We start from the raw sequence: 6,000 nt of genomic DNA, 5'->3' as shown, positions 1-6,000 counted from the left end.
GCTAATTGCCGTCAGTAAATATTTATTTTTGTCTGGCTCCCTATCTGGGCCGCACTTGATGGAACTAGCACCCCTTGGGTGGCCCGGTGCTCTCGCTTGGGTCTTATCTAAACATAACTCATAAGGCTCGGATGGAAAAACATCTGGCACGCTTATCTTGTTGGAAGCTAAAGACGGAAAGAGAAACAGTCCCTTTTCGCTGGTATTGATTTTTATTTACGCCTGTTGCGCTTATCTCATACAGACCCAGGCTGAGTCAAAACATATGCTCGCCTGAATCTGTTTACAAATAAATTTGTTCTTTTAATTACGCCAAATGCGCTTCTAAATTAAAATTTACATTGCGCCTGGAAGCGCTCAATTTTACTGGGTCCGTAACAGTAACTAACACTTTGGTTGCTTGACAACCTGCGTTGCTATTCAGAAAAATGTCTACTATAAGTTCAGAAAATCCTTAAGATCCAACATACTCCGATACCGTACGACGTGTACCATGTACAAAACCCTGTCTCGACCAGCATCCTTCATCCATGAAATCGCCAAAGCTGAACATGTTGCAAGATTACCGAACAGCAGATCCGTGTTCGCATCGAATCCGGTGGGGACAGGAAGAAGAGGAGCTCAACTTGCGAGATGATTCAGCCAGGTGGAGCAAGACCTGACAAGAATTGGTGTGACCCGACTATCGATCGAGTTTAGTGGCGAAATATTTTGAATAAAATCTAATCTCTCCTGGGATGTAGTATCAATGTCAGATAAGAATTTTGTCTCAAGTCAAGCCATTGTCCCGATTCAAAATTTGTAGGGACTGAAAGGGGGAATCGCTTTTCATCCTTATATCTGTCTTTTCATTTTTCGAAGTGCACAAAGTCCCATTGAAAGCTATGCAAATAGAATGAAATAGAGCCCAGAACTTTTGCGAAATAGAGGTGAAAACCCTAGTCGAACAAGTATAACTTCAGGCGACACCTTGTCAGCTCGAACGAAAGCATACATCTAGGGAATATTCCCCAGTTGACCTATTTTATTTCTTGTCCTTAACCCTTCATAAGGCCGTGCAAACTCAACGTGATTTGACATACAGTAAATCCTGTTTTTGTGCGATTTTTTATGTGCGGTGTATGAAAAGAAGCATATTTGACGAATTTATCGTCCATTTAGTTTTTTTTCGATGGTTTATATGCATTTCGGTGCGAAAAAAACATATTTGCGTCTCAATTATCCACTTCTGAAATTATTCCCCTCCTCTCATCAAATGCTCTAAGTTTTTCTAAGTTTTTGCATGACATGATTTCTAACAGCAACACGTTTCGATATGCAACTAAAAGCACAAAACAGCCACGCGCAACCGAAGAGGCAAAGTGTCCCATCGCAAAGCAGGGAAACAAAAGGAAATCGAACTGTAAATGGCGTGGATTTGAGTTATTTTCTTGGGGAAACCTTTTTTTATGCGGTCCCTATCTACCGCACAAAAAAAAATTATTTTTTTTTCAAAATTTGTACCGAACACGATTTTTTAAAGCTGCTGGTGAAGTTTTGCACGATTTATGCGAATTTTTTGTGCGGTCCCTATCCCCCGCACAAAAAACAGGAAGTGGGTTATATCTATGGTACAACCGCAAGGGTGACGTAGGACTATCGTTGATTTAGAGATCATTTGTTTGAAGTTGAATCTAAATCCATTCTGAATGAATGAATAAATGAATGTTTGGGAGACTTCGAAAACGAGAGCGTTACGTTGGAGGCACAAGGTTTTATGCTTCCAATATAGGATACGAAAAACCTTGTTCTGAAGAATAATCTTCAGAAGCTAACCTGCTAACTGTACTTGATTGACAAATCACAAACCCAAATGTATTATATGGATATTTTATGGATAGAAAACATTAAAATAAACTCTTTCGCTTGAATGTAATTTTCAATTCCAAGGGGAGCTGGCAGATTATTTTCCAGCAACGATTAGATATTTCCACATTTTCCTCGATACTGGAAGCCCACCAGTGGTTAATACCAACTCGATAACCACCTGTTAATAGTACTTGATTGAAAAATATTTGGTCACAGTGTTACATGAATAGAAAACATTCAAATAAACTCTTTCACATGAATGTATTTTTAAATTCCCAGAGGAACTGGCAGATTATTTTCCAAAATGATTAGATCTTTCCGGAACATTCTCGATGCTGAATGGCATCCAAACGGAAGGAATTCCGCGCGTGTATGTGTGTGTAGCGATGTCTTCCCGGGGAACCGTTTGTGGCATCACTCTCCTCCTGATGGATTCCCTTTCGGCCTAAGGTGCACAAACAGGCTCTTGGTGACACCGTTCATCCGCGCTTTCATGATAAATAAAGAGCTTCACCGTAACAGCGACAACATGCTCCAATCGCTGTTCAATTAGAACTGAGTGGATTTCCGAGCGGCGCTCGCTTATATACCGATTGGTGATTTCAATAGCCTGTTTTGAAAGCAATATTAAGACTATTGAAACAAGTTTTTGGATCAAAAAGTAACAAGTATAGAACGCGTAGACATTTTATCTTTCGAATGAAGTGTTTATCATACCATTTCGTTTAGTTGTTTAGGAGCTATTAACGCTCAAAATCTCGGTCTCCGGCGTAACGCTTTCGTTTTCGAAACTTTGATTTTACACCCCGGTATAGAAATGAAAGACGTAGTCCTACGTCAAAAAAAAGGTTTGCCTGTATACTACAGGTGTGCCAGATTTTTTGTATCGTACAAGGAAAATACTTACACAGATAAAATAGCGTGCAGAATCACGGCTTTTTGTTCGTAAAATCTAACAAATTAATAAATTTAGTTGATTCAAACCCGTTTTTCTGTTTATTTTTTCTCACAAAATTGAACTCGAGGGAAAAACTAACTGAAAAGTTATAACTTTTGCCGTGTTTTAATTCAGAAGACGCGTGAATTTGGCTCATCAAAAATGTCGAACAAATAGATGCTCCTCATGGAAATTATTCAACATATAGTTACATGAGCTTTCTAAGTTTACCAATCGCCACTAATGATTTCTCCTATGATATAGAAGTGTGAATTGTGAATATAGCACGGAACAACAACCTTCCATTCTTAAAACTTACGAAAAGTTTTCCTCGAATTTAAACTAAAACATCGGATTGCATGCTGTTAGGTGTGAAAAAGCAAATAAATTGGAACACTGAGGGTGCTCATACACTGTTTGACCGAAACCAAATATTTGACTTTTTTTGACAGATAAAATTTGGTCAACGTGTACTGATCAAATATATTCTACACAAAACACGACAAGCAAATATTCAATTATTGGATGCCTAAAATATTTTTTCAGTCTGTTCTTCGAACCTGTCGATACATGGTTAGGTTACCTTGAATATGTCAGTTGATTTTTTCCATGTTCGGTGTTTGATATTGTTTACTACTGTTGAAAATTGGAGAGTGGCAAACAAAATAGTGTTTGTACAAATATCAAATCAAACCTTATCTCTCCAAAAATGTCAAATATTTGACCTCCGGGCAAACAGTGTACGGCCACCTTAAGGAGTAGTGCAGTGTACGGATATGACTGCAATGGTGCATTGGCTCCTTATGATGACGTTCAGGTAAATTATTCTTTTCGTTAATATTTGTCTGTGTTGTCCTTTAAAGAATGTTAATACTTTTTTTTTGTTTTTCCGGGTCTGGATACCTCGGGGCATTTTTGAAGATTGGAAGCAATCCTTTATGGACGCAGTCAACAAAGCCTACGATGCTGGTTTTTAAGTCAGCCGTATCAGACTGCAGTAGAAAAACGTTGATAAATCATATTTTCCATTGTGAATACATAAAAAAAAATATATGAAATTTTTATTTTATTTCTAGATTAAATATGAGGCTTTAAAGGAATAAATATGTATCCATTTTTTATTGAATTACAGTTTTTTTTCTAAATTTATAGAAATTCAGTTAATTTTCCACGCTTTTTACTAACACTAACGCAAGGACCCTTATAGCATACCTGGTCATCGTCTAATTACGTTGGAACTAACTAGGCAAGGAATCGACTCTAATACTTATGACAGACATACAACTGTACTAGCGTTGTACTTCGAAAATTGTATGTCTGTCACCATGTACAGCGCTAGAACCATGCAAGCAACTCAGTACAATCGATGTACCTGTACCGACCTATTTTACCGCTGTACATGGCTACAGTTGTACTGTGCGCAGCGCCACAAATGGTTAGTGGTGGGTAGCATGAACAAACTGAATCAAAACAATTTGTAAATATTCTTTTCATAGACTTTCTCTTGAGTTAATAACTCAGATTGGAAACTTGTTTGTTATGTTTGATAGTTTAGACACTAAATAAAAATCTTTTTCATTGAAATATGTGGTGAAAATTGGAAAAATTTCTGATTGTCAGTTTGACATACGGTACAATGTACAACCAAAGTATGTCTGTCATGGTACGATAGTACCTGTACAACGCTGTACTCTTACAGCGCAAGTACAGCTGTATGTCTGTCCCTGGTATAACTTCAAAGAACATAATGCTTACATGAAAAAGAACACTATTTTTCATCAAAGATAAATATAATTATTATTAAAAATTGGGGGCCATATAGTTGTCACTGCCCGGTAACACCAAAAAACCAGTTTGCCACTGCCAACATTTCTAGTGCGGCGAAAAAAAAAAATTTTTTTTTGAAGACTTCAAATCAGAGCTTGTTAAGTAATATAAAAAATTATTTTTTATCAGTGTAACGCGTTTATTTTGCTTCTCTAATGGGCACCTTACACGATCAAACTGATTGACAATAAGTGTCTTCAATATCGTGACAGCTAGGCTTTCGACATCCGATCTAACCTCAATCAATATTTTGCCACCTTACACGGTCAATATCGCCCTCAACCCGAGACAACGAAAATATCCGCGATGGCTAGTGGTGACATTCGAGTTTGGGATCCAAACTATTCTCCATCAGATTAGAAGGCTAAATTGCAATTTTCAATTGGTAAAATTTGAATGAAAATATCTACTTGGTATTATTTAATTAGTTGAAGCGCGTAGTCCTAACTCTAACTTAACCTATTTTCTATGAATTTTCAGATATTCCTACTAAAATTTATTATTATTATATAACGTCAGTTCAGATACAATTTTTATATGGGATTTTCTCACCACTTGCAGAAAAAAAGTGATTTGCATTCACATAGAATACTAATTTGATTTGGAAAAGTTAATTTTCATTCATAATTTACACTTTAAAACTCGTTTTTCCTTCTCAAAAACACATCATAATACTCGCTTCACAAATACAGACTGATCCTTTCAGTTTCAGGGATGCCAAATTATTTTAGATTGTGAAAATATATGCAAATTATATTATCTGCAAGCAAATGTTTTTATTCGATAAATAAGACTATGACAGTAGAACCCCGATTATCTGTATCTGTATCTGTACCCCGATTATCTGTATCTGTATCTATTTCTGTATTGATAAAACATAGTTTCTATGTTTAAAAATCATCCCGACTATTCACGGATAATCGGGATTCTACTGTAACTTGAATTAACACGTGATGTTTTTTCACCTGTGATTTTCCCAGATCTTCTCATTCTCCAAATTGTATAGCGGAGTGTGAAGAAACACACAACTTAGACTAAAGTGGCTGCCCCGCTCGCTAGCGCAAAGAATGACCGAGTTCAATGTTAAAAACATTCCTAAGACGTTGTTAATTTTCATTCACTCTCTCACCATCACATTGTCAGTTACTTTGAGGTTTTGATTTGTATCGCGAAAAGTACTGTATTTTGCTATTTTAGGTACAGTAATTTACATTTAATGCGACATTTTTCTAATTGGACAGACCTGTATGCGACACGTTTAGTTAGACATTTTTGTAAACATCGTGTTCGGGCCCAAATTATGGCCCACATTGACATTCGCCGCCAGACGTCGACGCTGTACCACTCTCATCTTCAATGTCCAATTACAGGTCAAATCGCCTCCAATG

Source organism: Toxorhynchites rutilus, chromosome 3, assembly GCF_029784135.1.
Source record: "Toxorhynchites rutilus septentrionalis strain SRP chromosome 3, ASM2978413v1, whole genome shotgun sequence".
Taxonomy (NCBI): Eukaryota; Metazoa; Arthropoda; class Insecta; order Diptera; family Culicidae; genus Toxorhynchites; species Toxorhynchites rutilus.
This window is presented reverse-complemented; position numbering follows the sequence as displayed.